Here is a 19,070-nt window from a genome sequence, read left to right as displayed (position 1 = left end):
TGATTACGGGGCCCTGGTGGCATAGTGTTTAAGCGCTCAGGCAGCTAACCAAAAGGGTTGGCAGTTTGAATCCATCTGCTGCTCCTAGGAAACCCTATGGGGCAGTTCTACTCTGTCCTATAGGATTGCTATAGGTCAGAATTGACTCCATGGGCAACGGGTGTTTTTTTTTTTTTTTTTGGTATCCATTCATGTAAGGCCTTTGAAAAGGAGGTAAGGTACTCAAGTTACTAAGTTATTATACTAGGTGACTGACTGGTTGACCACAGACAATTCTTTAATACCTTTTTTGTTTTCTGCATGAAAAGAAACTCAAAAATTAGAACTTCAGAGAGTAGCTGTGTAGTAAAGAATTAACCTTACCCAAAGAGAGGTCTGGCCCTTGTCCTCATCTTCTGGGAGGTGATCTCTAGGGAGAATGTCTTCATTTACCTGGGGACCCTGGGCCACACAGGACAGTCTAACAATGCGAATTGTGATGAGTGCTTTGGACCTTGTAGCATCAGCTCTGTTGTGTCTGAGGAGCTGGACACTAAAGGTATCAGCTCGACTTCCAGAGGGGCTGGAGACTAAAAGTCAGCCACGTGGACAGTCAGCCATGTCTAATGATTAAGCCCAGTAAAAACTCTGGACACCAAGGCTCGGGTAAACTTCCCTGTTTGGCAATAGTCTGTGCATATTGTCACACTTAGTTTCCAGGAGAGTAGAACTCTCCATGACTCCACTGGGAAAGGATAACTGGACGCTCCTGGACTCTGCCCCATTCATCTCTTCCCTTGGTTGATTTTAATCCGTATTCTTTCTCTGTAACCATGAGTATACTAGTTTTCAGTGAGTTCTGTCAGTCATTCTAGCAAATTAAGTTTTGTCTAAGGGTAGTCTTGAGGGTGCCTGAACTTGCAACTGACCTCAGAAATGAGAGCGTTCTCTTCTGGACTGTTCACTAACTCTAAAGTAACATTGGAGATCATTTTAAGAACATTATGAGATCTGATTTGCTTCTGTATAATTCCTGAGGGAAGATGATAACCTTTCCTTTTTGAACTCTTTATGTGCTAAACTTTATGAAATGAATTACATTCTTGATTTTTTCTATTTGGTAACAAACTGCGTTATTGCTTAGAACTTTATCATTGAGGGATTACCTTCTTGAAAGCAGGAATGCCTCCTGCTAATGGAATTCCAAGAATGTCTGCTTTATCCACTGGTTAAGTTTTGCTTGAGTATCTGTCTAATCTCTGTATCTCTTTTCTTACTCTAGTCTTCATTTTAAAAGCTGCACTCAAAGCAGAGTCCCTTTGAACTTTGAGTACAGCTGTATTATCTGGCTTGTTAAATTCTGAAATACTATATCTAGATCAGCAACACTTGTATTACACATTTTGAGGGTTTAAGTAAGAACCATTATTGCAAATATGTTCTAAGTTAGATGTAGATTCCTTAGAACACCATAATTGCCAGTGTTACTGAGAAGACCATAATGAAAACTGTTAAGTGCTATATAAGTATATTTTTATTGTAACCGGAAAATTTTCCCAGATGACAGTAGGTAGAAATGAGGTCATATTTAGAGTTTTAAGTCAGGATTCATCGGGGTGTCCCCATTGGCTGAGGCAGTATTCACTGTGTTTGGCCAATAAATATATCACACTTGAGAAGAGTTCTCTTAATGTATTTCTGGAGTCTGCAGAAGATGAATTACATGTGTTAGTATACAAGCCTACTCCTCCTGGTCACCACAATGTCTCCATCAGGTGTGCTGCCAGACTACTGAGTTACCTGCCTTGGCAAAGCTGGGCAGAGATTTTGGATTAAATGAGGGTAGAGGGTTGAAGAATTCTCTTCCTTTATGATATTTTTTTGTTAGAGGAAACCCCAAGTAGGGCTGCTTATACCCTGATGTTTTAGTGGAAACAACTCCTTCTATTTTTATTTGCACACTGCTCTCACACTTCTTCTTTCAGAGGTCAAAGGCTGTTATGGCTTCCTCCCTCAAAGTTCTTCTAAGAAGCTCCTCAGGCTATGCAGAACTTCTGGTGGTTCTGCCCATCAGCTTGCCAATTAAGTCCAGATCTTTTCATCTTATTTAAACTCATGATGGGATATTAATACCTGCCTCTGTCATTGTCTCGTCTTCTTCACGAACTGTTAACCTACATACTCCAGTTCACATTCATTGCTCCCCTTTCTGAACTCTATGTTCTGTAAAAAGAAAAGAACAGTTACTGTAGAGGCGATTTTGACTCACAGAGACCCCATGTGTGTCAGGGTAGAACTGTGCTCCATAGGGTTTTCAACGGCTAATTCTTTGGAAGTAGATTGCCAGTCCTTTCTTCTGAGGTGCCTCTGGGTGAACTCAAACCTCCATCCTTTCAGTTAGCAGTGAATGCATTAGCCATTTGTACCACTCAGGCACTCCCATATTCTGTAGGTACTACAGGATTTAGATAAAGCACAACTCTAAGCTTACTGAGGGCAAGAACCTCCTCTGACAATCCTTGTGTCTTCTCCCACCACACTAGCTGAGGGTTTAGTCAGTATTCGCTTGAATGAAAGTAATACATGCAAATGGAATCTCTTAGTAAAAGATAAAAACAAAAGAGAAAAATAGCAGACTCCCAAATAAGCAGCTGAATTTTCCAACTTCTACCTTCCTTTGCTTGAGCATGGTGGTGAAAAGAGTAAAACAAAACAAAAAATAAACCTTTCAAAAAGCACCAACATACTTCTTTTACTTAATTTAATGAATTCCTTTATTGAAAACCAAGTCTTTATTTGCTCTTGTCCTGTAGAGATTGCTGCATGCAGTGTTTCACACACACAAGTTTACATAGGTCAATTGAATTTATTTGCAAAACAAGTGGGCAGTGAGACTAAGGATGAATGGTTGGCTTTCCCCGGGTCAGTTTGCTTCACATGGAAGAGTTTGCTTCACTCTTCTACAGCCAAACCCCTGGTACTAACCTCTGCCCTTTAATCAATCATTCTCCCTCTAATGATCAATCAAATACCCACTAATCACTCATCTGGCCAATATATGTGCTTGACTGAAGGAAGGACTGGATAATTTCCAGCAAAGAGTTTTTGCCTGTTCCAGCAGAAACCGTTTTCTTGAACAACGGAGAGCATTTTTCACCTTGTTTGACTATCAATGGAATAATCAGAACATAATAAGATAATTGAAGAATATAAAAACATAAAGCCTGGATAAAAGGTTTTTTTTACCAAGTACTTACGGTGTATCCTAGGTAGCCATTACATATATCATAATGAAAATGGCTTAATAAGCAGAGGTCAAAAAAAGGGATTGGAGAGATGAAATGAACCTACTCCATCAGGTTGATTTTGAGGGAAAGGAAACTGAGGTCGAAAGAGTTCGCTTTGCCTCGGGCCTTGCAATAAATTAGAGGCAGAGCTGGGATTAGCATTCTCGGGTGACTTGAGCAAAACCTAAGTAGCAAGCATAAAGATGCCATGAAACCAAGATTTGACACAGATTTGGCATTTGTCCAGGTTTAAGAGAGTGGTATATTAGTAATTTTCATTTAATTAAAAAGCAAAAACCAAACCCACTGCTGTCGAGTTGATTCCGACTCATAGTGATCCTGTAGGAGGGAGTTGAATTGCCCCACAGAGTTTCCAAGGAGCATCTTGGTGGATTCGAACTGCCAACCTTTGGGTTAGCAGCCATAGCTCTTCACCACTATGCCACCGGGGTTTCCTTCATTTAATTAGTTATGTTTTTTCTATCATTTTTATTTCTATACTATCGGTTTTATTTTTTTACTACTGGCCTTGGCTTTTTATTACTTTCATTAAAAGTTTTATGAGGCAGAAGCATTTTCTAAAGTTAGTGTTACCGAAGAAACCAGGTGAATTAGGACTGACTAGGCACACAATGGAAACCCTGGTGGTGTAGTAGTTAAGTGCTACGACTGCTAACCAAGAGGTCAGCAGTTTGAATCCACCAGGTGGTCCTTGGAAACTCTATGGGGCAGTTCTACTCTGTTGTATAGGGTCGCTATGAGTTGGAATCAACTTGACGGCAGTGGGTTTTTTTGGTTTTAGGCACACAATGGAGCCCTGGCGGAATAGATTTGATTTTTGGTTTACCCCCACCATAAGGAGCCCTGGTAGTACAATGCTTAAACTCTTGGCTGCTAATCAAAAGATCAGCAGTTCAAACCCACCAGTTGATCCATGGGAGAAAAGACCCTCAATTTTACCAAGTATGATGTTCTTTTTCAGGGACTGGTCCCTCCTGATAACATGTTCAAAACATATGAGATGAAGTCTCGCCATCCTTGCTTCTAAGGAGCATTCTGCATGTACTTCTTCCAAGACAGATTTGTTAATTCTTCTGGCAAGTTCCCTGCTGAGAATTTGCATTTCCACCCCAGATATACTGAATCAGAATCTACATTTTAAACAAAATCCCCAGGTGATTCTTAAGCATAACTTTGGAAGAACTTGTTAGAAATGCAAATTCTCAGCACGTTTGAACCAGAACAAACCGGTTGGAAGCCCTGGCATAAAGCCTTTCTCCTTTTTAAATTACTTCTGTAGGTTACTTTCACAGAAAGGGGACTGCTGGGTCAAAGAGAATACATACATTGCCATATGCACACACACATTGTCAAATCGCTTCCTGAGATGATTACTTCAAGTGGTGTGGCGTTTGAAAAGGAAATGTTGGGTAGTGGTCAAGGTACATAGAAAATGTACTTGTATAAACTAAATGACGTAAATCTGAGAGAAAATCATAAGCATAATGTACTTGTATAAACTAAATGACTTAAATCTGAGAGAAAATCATAAGCATAATGTACTTGTATGAACTAAATTACTTAAATCTGAGAGAAAATCATAAGCATAGCTGTGAAAAAAAACTTAAAAATCATTTTAGTGCCTGGAAGATGTGCAAACATGATAAGAATTATTCGGTTGGAGGAATTACTTGTACTAGGTAACTTGAGATCCAGAGAAAGGTCCCTTGGTCTTCTTTACAAAATAAACAAAAAACACTAGTGGATTACATTAGCAACAGGTTTGTAGATTTTTGAGGGAATGCTTTGTCTCAAGTGAAAAGGACCAATTTAAGAGAGTAATTGCTGGTGAAAATTCTTTGTTTTTCATTAGTCTTTATTTGTTTTTCATTATGTTTCATTTGGAGACAAAGGGCAATTGGTGTTCACAGTTATCTGATTACAAAAGCAGTAATCAGATAGCAGAACCCTTCCCTTCCAGCTACTTTCACACACTTAGCCACTTATCCCCTCATTAGGAGAGCCCAGGTACCAACAATTCTAACAGGTAATGGATTATGAGATTTCAAAAATGCAGCAACAACAAAGAAATGGGAGAGTACTTCAAAAGAAACACCAGGTTTTCATCTTTAAAAGAGAAAAAATAAAAACAAACCCACATTACAACTCAATTAAAATCTTTTTTTCCTACCTTGTAATCTAAGGAGGCCACTATCAATTTTCATCACAGAGTACCATCTTTGCTTACTAGTTTTCTCAACAATGGGCTTTCCATAAATGTTGTTTGACTATTCTGGGTCACAACTATTTAAAGTCCAAGTTTATGAGTTGTAATTATCTAGGTAACAGCTGAGATAATTACTGAAAGTTCTTCCTTGTCCCCTCCCTCCCCAACGTCCTCATTTTCCTTCTTTCAGTGTTTTAATCTGCAGCTGTGGTGAACCTTGTATGATCACTAAACGCTTTAGATAGGACCAAAAATATAAATCTGCAGATAGAGCTTTTTGTAAACTGTCAGGAGTCCTTTTCGTTTTTTGCCAGCTGGTCCTTAGTCAAACTGCTGTTTTGTAAATAAGTCATCTGCAAGAATCAGCTGCAAATGGGTCAGTTTGAGGCAAACAAACAGGAATGCACTTACCAGATAACTTTCTGTGAGGAGAGAAGTTGTTGTGATGCCTGGGTGTAACCTCCGGGCTCCAGAGTGAAACGGAGGGTGGTTTTCAGAACGACTATGTTGTACACTCTTTTCCCAGGCTCCTCGGTTGGCTTTTATCTGGCTTTCGAAATGACCCTGTGGAGGAGAATGATGTTGGGTTTTGAATGTGGCTCTTTCCTTCCTCCACCGCCCTCCATAAAAATTCACCATGTATTCTAGAAGAAAAGTAAGCAATGAACATACTGTACAAATTAATTCTTTTGTTCAGCATGTATGTGCGTGTATAACTGAGGTTTGCTTTCTGAATAGAAATCATTATTATAAGCTGCCTACTGCAAGCTGAAAAGCAGTCATTGTGGTGGGGGGGACAGCAATTCCTCCTTGGTCTAGGAGGGCTTTTGCTTATGAAAAGTTAAATTAGCAGTCATGGAATGCAAAGATGCCTTAAAATGTCAATAAGAAGCTCTTCAAATGCACACAAAATACAGCACTCACTAGGAGGGAGATTTTATTTTCCATTCCTGATTATCTTGGATTCATTTCAAAGCCAAGCAGGCGTATGTTTCAACTCTGTTTTAGGTGGTGACTAAAACATAAAAAAAAAAAATGCATACACTTTCAAGCCATATCCTGGATTCACTGTGTTCTGACGGTGAAGAAATGGAATCATATATTAGTTAGGTATGTATTTTAGTTTTTAGTTCTTTGCCTGGGTAGGTTGAGAGAGAACTTTCCTGGTTATGAGGAACTTGGAGATTTGATTTTTATCCCTCATTATGTCTGTGGCCCTGGCAGATGTGGGCGTATCTATTTACCTGTGTCCTGCCTCAGAATTCAGAAATTCAAAGCATGAAAAATGCAGAGGACGAAGATAAATAAGCCTTGGTGTGGTTAGCTTCTCTCTGCAGAACCATCTTGATTTTGAGACCTAACATCAGCTAGACCGTGTGTTATTGGAAACTGAACATTTTCATCTCATGGAAAGCCAGCTCCAAAAAAAAAAAGCACAATATTTTGTATTTTAATTCTTTCATTGTTGCTGTTACAGACAAAATCTAGAAAATCTAAATCAATGGGGCGGGGGGCGAGGGCAGGACGGGATTTTATGGGAATAACTGGGAGGAGCTGAGTATGTTTTTTCACATTATAAATATCCCTTGGCCCTATATTGATGTTCACTGCTCCCATGCAGAGCTAACTACTATTAACAATCTTGGCATATTTAGGTTTTTTTCTAAGTATAGGTGTGGCCAGTGAAGGGGTAGCAATAGAACTCTCTGCTAGAGACCCACATCTGCCTAGCTACCTGTCCCGGCTTTGTTTCCTCACACTGTTAATATTTACTAATAGTTCTATGCCATGTGCTGTAATCAAACAGAAGCACAGTTTCCAACAGGATAAAAAGATTTCAGGACGCTCTCTCAGTCACTGCAAGTTCACTGAAGCCTGTTGTGGGTAGTTATTTCAACCAGTCTCTCAAGAAGTGCATGTATATGTGAGCAGGTCTGTAGGGCCAATGTGGCTCCAAGGGGAAGATACACACGGCCTCTATCATATTATTTCAGGGAAGAGGATCTCCTTTTCTCAAAAAATAGCTTTATCTGCTGATGCTTGAAATTTCACTTTAGAGAATTGTCCTTTTTGAAGATATTACATTTTAAAAGAGAAGATTTTTATTAATCTAAGGAAGCTCAAATAGTTAGAATATATTGGATGATTAGGTCATTCCCTTTCCCCACCCCCATTAGAAAAAAAATTGGGGTCAGCGACTTGGTCTTCCAGCTCTTGCTATCATCAAAACAAAACAAAAACCTGTTGTCATCAAGTTGATTCTGACTCATGGTGATCCCACGTATTAAGGAATAGAACTGAACTCTGTAGCAATTTTTGGTAATCTTTACGGAAGCAGACCAACAGGCCTTTCTGCCGCGGTGCCTCTGGGTGGGCTTGAACCACCGACCTTGTGAGTAGTTGAGTGCAAACCGTGCCAGCCAGGGATCCTTGATATGATCAAGGATGTAATTATTATTTCTCTTTCTTTTTTGATGTTAGAATAGCATACTTGTCCCAAACACTTAAATACCCTGATGATAGGAATTTCAGAAATAGACAAGAGAATTCGGTCAGATCATATAGATTTTTGTTAATGATCAGTTCTATTCTTTTCTGTGTGTGAAAACAAACCAGCTCAGAAGAAACATAACCACTAGGGAAGACACAAAATACAAACAGGCATTTTCTTAGGAAAGAAGCTGATTTGTGAAAACTGAAAGACATTCACTTTACATTGTCTTCCTCTTGTCATACAGGGAGATGACTGTCTCGTTGTGTAAGTGCTCTTCTTAAGTCTATTCCTCAGGGTAGGTAGGGTCAGAGAGTAGGCTTAGGGGCCTTTATTTGGTTGAACTGTGAGGCCGGAGCCATGCAAAGCTTTTCCCAGGGCCTGAAATGGACTCACAGTTACAGTACTCAGTGGGGACACAGAAAGGAGCCATGCCAACCCAGCACTACGGGGAAGTTTTTATGCCACTTAAACCAGGGAATTCTTAAAAGCCACTGAGCCATCCCCAAATTCTTGCTTTTAAATCTGTATTGCCCCCACAGGAAGTGAGCCTGAAGGATACTCAGTGAATGTCTGTCAGAGGACTTAGCTCTACGTCTTCTTTTTCACTAAGACACACAAAGCTCCACTTACTTGTGGAAATATGGGAAACAGCTTCTGTCCTTGTGGCTAATTTGAATAAAGCTTCTCTTTTAACATGCCAAAGGCCAATTCAAATGAGATCTAGATACAGAGGTTTATAACTTTTCCCTTCTCTGGGAACAGAGGTTCTGGTTTTCCTAACTACAGGTGCGTGCCGTGTGAAGCTTCCACGGGCAGAGCAAACACTCACCTGTCAGAAGGTGGCTGTGCCGTGTGGCTGCAGGGAGGAGCGTGAGCAGAGTCTTCAGGGTTCTGTGCTCTGAATCTTCGTGGTTTAGTGATTTCTCTGAGAGAGCTGCTCACAGCTACCTTGAGTTTAGGAAGAAATATTTCCTGTCTCTGTAACCAAATGAGGTAAATAATCTTTTAATTTACTGCCCAGGAAAAGGAAATGTGGTTGCCAGTGGTTAAATAAATCTGTTGTATATCACTTGGTCAACAGGCATCTGGGTGACACCATCCTTGGTCCTGATCCCAATCTCCTTGCTTTGGAAGTTTAGTCCACTCCCAACTACCTACTCTAATTATGCTACTTTTCTTGTTAAACTACACATAATTATAGATATGATGTAAGTGTATTTGGAGTTTTCAGACAAATGTCACATTTTAGGAAAAAAAAAAAAAGATTGGAGAATAAAGCACGTTTTCTCAACGTTTTTAACCTGGTCACAGTCTTCATTAGATAGATGCTGGCAGCCTGGAGAGCTAATGCAGCCTGCGTGTATGTTTTGTTGGCACTGCAGTGTTTTCTAGACTTTGAATTAGTTTCCAATATTTAAAAATCAGATCTTATATAGTCATCCGTTTTTCTCAAGAAAAGTCAGAACATCTGGGTAACACTGGGCCGGCATCCCTGTAAGGGTACAATTGGAGGAGACTGAGTGGTGGCTGCCCCCAACAGAGCCTGTGCACTTGTGGCAGTTCCACACTTTCCCACTTTCCAGTTCCACGCCTTTCTCCTCTGTTCTCCTTACTCATGGACACCATCCTCATAGGCCAACCAGGAATTTGCACTTTTGACCCTGGAGTCCCTTTCTCATGCTTTCCCTATTAAGTTTCTTCAAATGAATTTTCCTATTGAGTTTCAATTGAAGAAAAATCTAGTACACAGAGATATGTCATCGAGTAATCATTTTTATTACATAAGGAAGTGTTTTAAAAAAATTTGAATTCTCTATATTTCCCTAGAAAAATATGACTGCATTATAAAGTATGATTCAGTTAACAAAACCAACTTTAACCAGCGTTAACTACGGAACAGTCATGTGCCAAGGGAGGTGCAATGGGAGTGACCCACCCCAAGTGCAGACAATTTGAAATCGATATGTTCAGCTAAAAGTCAGTCTGCTTTTTGTTATCATCATGTGCCAGCAATTCGAAACAATGTCAACGATGAGATATTCTGCCCCTCAAAGAAATCTTTTGCTGTGTTAAGTCTAAACAATTGCCGTGATTACTGTTTTAATTATAAGTATGTAGATATATCTTATTTATTTTTAATAGACAATATATTTTTACTTGAAAGTTATTCTTTTTTTATTATTCTTTAATAGACAACGTATTTTACATAGAAGTTAATTGGGAAAACTCACAGTTGTTCAGTGGGCCCAACGACACACATGGACTCAGTTACCTATTCCTTTTGAGATTAAACTAATGATGATTCTGAACCATTGGTGCAATTTGTGTCTCCACAGCTGTGATGTTACATATTCCTGGATTTACATAAAAAAAAAAATGAAGAAATACAGGATGACAGCACGATCAGGGTAAAGATGAAGAAACAGAACTGAAACCACTCCAACTTCTTCATTCCATGTGACCACTTAGAGTTTTTAATTCATATTTAAGATTCAAAACAGTGAAACAAAGTGTGAATTGCAATGTGCAATATTTTTATTTGAAAAACGTAAAGTCTAGTCCATACGTGAACTTTTTTGGATAGTATTTTTAGAAGTGATTACCACTCTTTTTACATTTTTTTAAAACTAAAGGCTGAATCAAGAAGTAAAAATACTTCAACAATGATGTATTTAAACAGTTACCTAAGTTGTATATTTTGCAGACATTTCCGTTTTTTAAAAATTCAGTTAGTAATTGTTGGACAATTATTTCTATGAAATGTTATTATATTCAACTATACGCAAGGGATCTATGGTCAAATTGTTAGCTAGATATAAAAACTATTAAAAAATAGTTATTCACTTTTCATTTTTTGTACTGTAAATATATATTATTTATTTTTATTTTGTTTCATACATAATTAAATATACAAAGTACTAAAACAAAGTACAGTAAATGAAAATTCTCACTGCACTTTTTTCCATTTCATGACATGATTTTTACTGAAAATGGTTTTGTCATAATGAGGAGAGGGATGCTAAAAATGGATCTGCTCTAGGAGTCGATGTACGTGGTCATGGCACACAAGGATGGTCACAGAAAACTCATGAGCTCAGCAAGGTGTGTCCAGATCCCCTGGGTTTATTCCATTGTGTTGGAGCTGCCTGTACTGAATTTTTAAACAAAGATTTCAACTGACAGGTTAGGCAAAGGAAGAACCAAGGCTATGCAGCTAGCCTGAGGAAAGACAGGGAGAAGGGCAGTGTGAGGGGATGAGGAACTGACCTCATGGTGGCAATTTGAATAGATAGAAAAGACAATACAAGCAGGTCCTGACAGGAACAGCCTGACCTGGCTGGAGGGATGAATGTCCAGGTGGAGTTCCTGAAAGTAGGTGGCTATTAAGGGACCCAGGTTATTGTTTTACCACAAGCTTTGAAGATCTTGGTATTCTTGGACTGGAACTACGCACGTAATGAGATGGCAGCCATTTATTTGGCTTTATTGCCCTTCAGTCAATGTCATGATGAAACACCTTCCACCTACCCATTCAAAAGTAACTTAAAAATAACAATTTCCAATAAGTGGTAACTTTGGTGAAGGGTAAGATGGTACACAATACTGGGGAAGTCAGCACAACTTGACCAAGGCAAGTTCATGGAAGCTTCATATATACATCCTAACTCCCTGGGGGACCGAATTACTGGGCTAAGGCTGGGGACCATGGTCTCAGGGGACACCTAGCTCAATTGGCATAACATAGTTTATAAAGAAAATGTTCTACATCCTACTTTGGTGAGTAGCGCCTGGGGTCTTAAACGCTCATGAGCAGCCATCTAAGATACTCTATTGCTCCCACCCCATCTGGCACAAAGGGGAAAGACACAAGGGACAGAGTTCAAAGGACTAAGGGACCACAACTACCACAGCCTCCACCACACTGAGTACAGCACAACGAGATGGAGCCTGGCTACCACCACCAGCTGCTCTGACAAGCATCACAGTAGAGGGTCCTGGACAGATTGAGAGAAAAATGTAGCACAAAATTCAAACTCACAAAAAAAGACCAGACTTACTGATCTGACAGAGACTGGAGAAACCCTGAGAGTATGGCCTCCAGACACACTTTTAACTCAGTACTGAAGTCACTCCTTAGGTTCACTGTTCAGCCAAAGATTAGACAGGTTCATAAAACAAAATGAGAGTAAATGGGCACACCAGCTCAGGGGCAAGGATGAGAAGGCAGGAGGGAACAGGAAAGCTAGTAATGGGGAACCTAAGGTCAAGAAGGAGAGAGTGTTGACATGCCGTGAAGTTGGCAACCAATATCACAAAACAATATGTGTATTAATTGTTTAATGAGAGACTACTTTGCTCTGTAAACCTTCATCTAAAGTACAATAAAAAAATGAAAAAATGGTTTAAATAGAAATAAAAAATAATAATTTCTTTCAATTAAAAAGTAGCATGCTTATAATATTCAGGGAATATAAAAAAAGCATAAATACAAAAATTAAAATAATCTTTAACTCTACCATTTAGAGAAACCTAAGTCTTGACACTTTGCCATATTTCTATATCTTTTAAACATCTACGGAAAATTAGGCTAAATACATGAAGTTTTATAACTTGCCCATTTTACTTATAAAAAACACCCAGTGCCTTATACCACGACCATTTTCCCATGTCATTCATTATACATTATTCAAAAACATGTCTTCAATGACTGCATAATAACACATTCTACAGATGTTCTTCAAGGCATTTTAAAATGTGGCAACTTTATTGCTGCCCTAGAACACAAATGTTTCAGTGCTGTCAAACCTGCAATAAAGGGATTACTGGTACACCTTATGCTGAAATAAAGCACTATCGAGCTGGATCCCAAAGGATAAGCACATTTTAAGAGAGATTAAAGTGAGATACAAAACCCTGGCACAGGCTACAAATCAGGCAAAAGAAAGAGAATGTATTATGCTCTGTCAACAAACAACTTCGTAAGCTTTTCCATAAAATTAAATAATGAGGTGTTATTTACTGCATCGGTAGCAGCAAAATTACAATAATGAGACTTATTTAATATAATGAGACTCATATTTTTAAAATGTTAAGTCATACCAAGCACGCTACTTGGTGTTGCTCTGCTATTAAGCCATTTAATACTTCCCGTTTAAAATTTATGAGGTCCAGGAAGCAAAGTGGGGCAAAATTTTTGTTGAATTATAAGCATATTGAAATGAAAAAAGAAAGTTCCTCTTGCATTCCCTGAAGTCAGTTAGCAGCAGAGTTACAAGTCTGTAGCTTTAGCAAGAGTCCACAACCTCTCTCTGATGAACACGAATTTATAGCACTGTGAAGTATCATAAAAAGAGTGCATTTCATATTTTATTTCCTTTCTTGTCATTTCAGCTATCGAAAAGGTGCAACAAATGTCATACTTGGAAATTTACCTAGAGAAACAAAACCCCTAAATTATTATGGAACCAATGCACATAAAGGTGATAAATACAAAGAGCAGGGCTCTCTTGCCCAAAGTAGAGAATGGAAATGGCACTGAAGAAATTACTTGTTGGGAGGAAAAGCAAAGTCAGATTAACTAATTGCACTTTGGAATGAAGGGCATAGTCCTGAGAAAGGCACTGACTACACATTTTCCAGGAGAAGTTTTTGCTCCCTAAACAGCGACTTCCCATTTTCAATTTTGTGATTAGTCACTTGTTCAGAGGGAGAGCGGAAACCACCATATACTAACAGCAAAATCTTGGACTTTAGAGGACTTCGATTCTAATCCTGACTGCTCCCCCACTGGCTGACTGAATAACCTTAAGCAAGTTCCTGAAATTCTCCAAGGCCTGTTTTTCTTATCTGCAGAATGGAGATAATGATAGTATATAGACCATAGTGTTATTGGGAGATTTGAATGAGATAGTATATGTAAAGCACATAAAGAGTTAGTCTGCAAAAAATGTTTGTTATTATTATTAGCCATGAATTTCCTGAGATGCCTTATGGTTATATTTTCTACGAATGAGGTGCTGTCACTGCCTTTGCTTTGTGGCAGGGAACCACAGCTGTCTCCTCAAAATCCATTTCCTCTTTTTTTTCTTATCATCAGAATCACAATTTCATTTGAGGGAGCCATATACCCAAACAAAAGACTACATTTTCCAGTTTCCACTGAAGCGGAGAACAGCCACTAAGATTTAAGTAGAAAATACTGGCTGTGCTTCAAGAAAAGCCGGTTCTGCTTTGGAGGTATGCTCTGGGTCAACAAGAGGACTGGAACTTCAACAGCTTTTAGGGAAGGACAAGTGCAGGAAAGAAGTTACAAAAACTCCAGAATTTAGAGATCTCAATGTTGAAATTCTTTTTTTTTAATAATTTTTATTGTGCTTTAAGTGAAAGTTTACAAATCAAGTCAGTCTGTCACATATAAGCTTATATACACCTTACTCCATACTCCCACTTACTCTCCCCCTAATGAGTCAGTCTGCTCCCTCCTTCCAGTCTCTCCTTTCGTGACAATTTTGCAAGTTTCTAACCCTCTCTACTCTCCTATCTCCCCTCCAGACAGGAGATGCCAACACAGTCTCAAGTGTCCACCTGATGCAAGTAGCTCACTCTTCATCAGCATCTCTCTCCAACTCATTGTCCAGTCCCTTCCATGTCTGATGAGTTGTCTTCAGGAATGGTTCCTGTCCTGGGCCAACAGAAGGTTTGGGGACCATGACCGCAGGGGTCCTTCCAGTCTCAGTCAGACCATTAAGTCTGGTCTTTTTATGAGAATTTGGGATCTGCATCCCACTGTTCTCCTGCTCCCTCAGGGCATCTCTGTGAAATTCTTTTTTTAAAATTAATTATTTTATTGTACTTTAGATGACGATTTACAGAGCAAATTGGTTTCTTGGTAAACAATACACATTCAACCTTGAAATTCTTAAGCCACTGAAGTAATGCCAGCAACTTTCTATCTCCAAACCCCTTATTCCTTGAGAAACATAAGCTCTTATGTGTTCAGGTCACTGTCACTTTGAGTTTGTTGTTATTATAAGCTGCCAAATCAAAATGTAACTCACAGACACCATGGCATGTTAAATTCCTTGAAAAGTGGTGACAACTTCATTATTCAAAGTATCATTATAATAAAGTCTCATTGTGTGAGGTAACCTAGATGAGTCTGTTTTTAAACACCCTCTACCCCAAACAAAACAAACAAAACTTGACTAAAAACTTTAACTCACTGTGTTGTTATAAGGACGAAATGAAAAGAAAGCATGAAATTGAGTTGCTTAATATAGTCCCTCAGTACAGTCGAGTCAACTCCGACTCATAGTGACCCTACAGGACAGGGTAGAACCGCCCCACAGAGTTTCCAAGGAGCGCCTGGCGGATTCAAATTGCTGACCCTTTGGTTAGCAGCTGTTGCGCTTAACCATTACGCCACCAGGATTTCCATTATATAGTCCCAGCATGTAGTAATTACTCAGTTCATAGTTGCTGACAATATAGGACTATCATAGAGGGAACTAAGCCAGAGAAAATCTTGTCCTTGGAATAGAAACCAATGACATTGTTATTGCTCAGCAGTTGGCATTCTATATTACTATTATTTTACTATGTTCTTTGTCTGGCAAGTTCGTTATTCAGAGGATTTTAGCTCAAGTGTGATCAGGGAGTCATAGCTTAAAGAAAAGTCAATGGACCTCATGGAACTGGAAGCACAAAAGAGGTGGCCTTCTATTTGAAAAGTGTGACAGGTAACAAATTATAGTCTCCTGATGCTGTGTTAAGGAATATGAGCGAAATCAAATAATTGTGCCCACTACCCAAATTCTGAAGCAATCATGGCATTTTTCAATGCCAAGGCAGGATGTATATTCACAACTGTACAGCTGCCTCTGGTGCTGAGGGCTTGGCTCCTCATTCTCTGATTCTCTAATCCTATTTGCTAGTGATACAACCAGTGTATCACAACATAAAACAGGAGTGAACTCAGTGGCTATCTGTAAAGTTTTCAATGATGCAAATATCTGCAAGGGCCTTCACTCCAATCGAGGGAGGTCAATGTGACTAATAGATGACTTTGAAAATTTTGGATAGATATCATTGCCAGATAACCCAAGTAAGGTCACTATTCACATGGGAGGAGGATTTTGTTATTGGCCCAGTTCGTTTTAGCAATAAAAGTTATTACGTTGTAAAAGAGCAATAAAAGTGAAGTTGTAAAAGACAGCTCCCAGACAAGGCCTACTTACCTCAAGTTCATTCTCGCTGGACTGAGGAGAGAGGCTTCTCTGAAAATTGCTGGCAACGTCCTGAGGATGTCGGTGTCACAGACAGCTTACTGAGCAGCCACAGTGCCCTAGATGATTTATAAAACACACAGGAGATAAGATGAGTGCTTCCCAGTGATCTTCTGCCCTACTCACCCAAACTACGACCTAATTGAAGTGGAAGGAAATATTTTCAATGGCAGCCACTCACAGATATGTCATACATACACACTATAGGATTAGTACCACAGTCTTTTTTTTTTTTTTTTTTGGTGGGGGGACAGGCTTCACCGCCTTTATTAAAGGTCTCTGACAGAGGTTTACCTTTTCTTCTCCACACCCTGTTCTGCGGCTTCCTTGGCCCTATTTGTGCGGACCCCCAAGAGCCGGGCATTGGTGCGGGTCATGCGGAGACTGGCAAACGCCTTGAAGTCCTCTTCCGGGTGATGACCGAGCTTTCTCCTCCTTGTAGACTCTTCGGTTGGGCATCACTGGTCCGGTCAGCTGAGTGGCCAGTTTGAGTTCCTCGAAAGAGCTGTCTTGCTTCTTGGGGGTGGAGGGCTTCGGGGGAATAGGGTGAGCTTGGCGCGATACTCCTTCAGCCGCTGCACGTTGGCTTGCAGGGACTGGGTGGACTTATTCCTGCTCTACGGATCCACAGAGATCCTTATGGTCTGGGCCACCTTCTTGTGGATGCCAGCCACCCTCAGCTCCTCCAAGCTGAAGCCCGGACTTTGGTGTGATAACGAGCTGTGGGACTCCGAACTATGGGCTGGATAGGTCCTGATGCAGGGCGAGGGGCAATGTGGTGTGCTTTTGCTTGTCTGGCTTTGCATCTGTGGATCATCCGCGCCAGCTGGTTGAGCCATGTGGCCATGCACCGCTGCCAGTCCTTGTGGAAGTGGGGCTTCAGGATCCTGCTGTTCTGGCTGGGTGCCATGGCTACCTACGGCCCTCCTCAAAGCAGAACTGCCGATCAGAAAGGTACTACAACATTCTTAAATTAAAAATCTTTTTCAGTGACATTAAAAGACTAGCTAACTTAACTCTATGCTATATATGAGAGACAAACCTAAAATAAAGATATAGCAGTGCATTCATAAAACGGAGTCCTTTGCAAGTGAGAAAGGGGTAAAGAATTATCTCTATATACAGATGTAGAATGATCTCCAAGATATACTTTAGTGAAAAAAGAAAGCTGCAGAGCCATGTTATAAGATGCTACCTTTTGAGTAAAAAAGAGTGTGTGCGTGCTGTTGTCCTTGTTGGTAGTTGCTGTCCAGTCCATTCCAATTCATGGCAACTCCATGTGTCGAGAGAAGAACTACTCCAAAGGGTTTTCAAGGCTCTGGCCTTTCAGAAGCAGATCACCAGGCCTGTCTTCTGAGGCACCTTTTGGCCAGCAGTCAAGCTATTAACTGCACTATCCGGACTCTCTCTGCACACACATACACACACACAGACACATACACACACCCTTATATACACTTATGTAAAAATTAATATGATTATGGATGAGGTAGGATACAGGGTGGAAAAGATGGGTGAGGGCTAGACTTCTCTAAATATGGCTTGATATAAAATTTTTGTCTTTATAGCTATGTTCATTTTACATTACTAAAAAAATTAAATCAAAACCAAGAGAGCAATCCTTAAAAATTTAAAACAAACTGAAACTAATGAACCTACATGTATACCAATTTGGTGGCATATCCATACAGAGAAAAAAAATTACTTTGAGTGACTTTAAAATACAGTATTTTGACTTGACATCCTTGTGGGATATAATTTAAGAACAAAATAACTGCAAAGAAATTTTAAACTGCAGTCAGTAGTTATTGTTAGTGTAAGTACTGGCATTGCTTTTTGAAAATATTATACAGAAAAATAAAGTAAAAAAATTATGTTAATATCATTTGAAACCAAGCTATTCAGTATCAGCACAAAGAGATACTGTATAAAATTCAAGCAAGCTAAAACCCTATAATCTTATATTTGGACTGGAAATAAAAGAATGAACTTAAAATTATTTTTATTTTTAAAAAATGTACATCCTAGCTGTCTCCTCTGAAAGACCTAGCAGAGTAGTGAAAATCCAGTAGCCATGAGCACCAATAGCACCCATAGTGTGGTCTCCAAGTACCCATTCTTTTCAAGAAGTTCTCAAGCTTCCTTGGGAAAAAATGACAGGAAATGTACAATATGAGCTCTGGGCCTCTCGTGCTGGAAAACAAGGAAGCTATAGGGTCAAATCAAAAGGACAAATGAGCCATCTTGAAGGGGTTTTTCTCTAGCCTGAGAAGAGGCGTTTTTGGGGAGAGGAAATCAAAATAGTAATGACTGCAACACATCACATATATTTAAAAAAAAACTATGAGTTTGTAATGATACTTAAACACACACACACACACACACACACACACACATTGGTCACCATTTGGAGGTTGTTAGGGCACTGCTACTCATTACTCTAAAAGTAGGGAAAGAATAAAGCATTTTTCTTGTTATTTCCTGTATATACTTCATTATGGAAACCCTGGTGGCATAGTGGTTGAGAGCTACAGCTGCTAACCAAAAGGTCGGCAGTTCAAATCCACCACGCACTCCTTGGAAACCCTATGGGGAAGTTCTACTCTGTCCTATAGGGTTGCTATAGGATTGCTATGAGTCGGCATTGACTCGACGGCAATGGGCTTGGTTTTTGGTTTTGTACTGTGCTATAGAATAGCCAAGTAACTAAAGGAAAGTTCTTTTTTTACATAAAAATTTCAGCTAATAATCACAAAATGAACACCATTTTACAAGTCCTAAAGACAGAAGGGACCCAG

General features: G+C 39.5%; 1 protein-coding gene and 1 pseudogene across 1 annotated transcript in view; both read right to left on the bottom strand.

Moving 5' to 3' along the window:
* The window catches only part of CMKLR2 (chemerin chemokine-like receptor 2), a 53,136-nt gene extending 46,950 nt beyond the window's left edge, over positions 1-6,186 (bottom strand). The window contains exon 1 of the mRNA XM_064286769.1: positions 5,905-6,186. The gene's annotated coding sequence lies outside the window, so the exon portion shown is untranslated. The remainder of the gene's footprint in view (positions 1-5,904) is intronic.
* Positions 6,187-16,560: 10,374 nt separating this feature from the next.
* Positions 16,561-17,182, bottom strand: LOC100676482 (large ribosomal subunit protein eL13-like; annotated as a pseudogene).
* Between the last annotated feature and the right edge of the window lie 1,888 nt (positions 17,183-19,070).

This window comes from Loxodonta africana, chromosome 6 (genome assembly GCF_030014295.1).
Source record: "Loxodonta africana isolate mLoxAfr1 chromosome 6, mLoxAfr1.hap2, whole genome shotgun sequence".
Classification (NCBI taxonomy): Eukaryota; Metazoa; Chordata; class Mammalia; order Proboscidea; family Elephantidae; genus Loxodonta; species Loxodonta africana.
The sequence above is the reverse complement of the archived record's forward strand: the minus strand, read 5'-3'. Positions and strand labels throughout refer to the sequence as shown.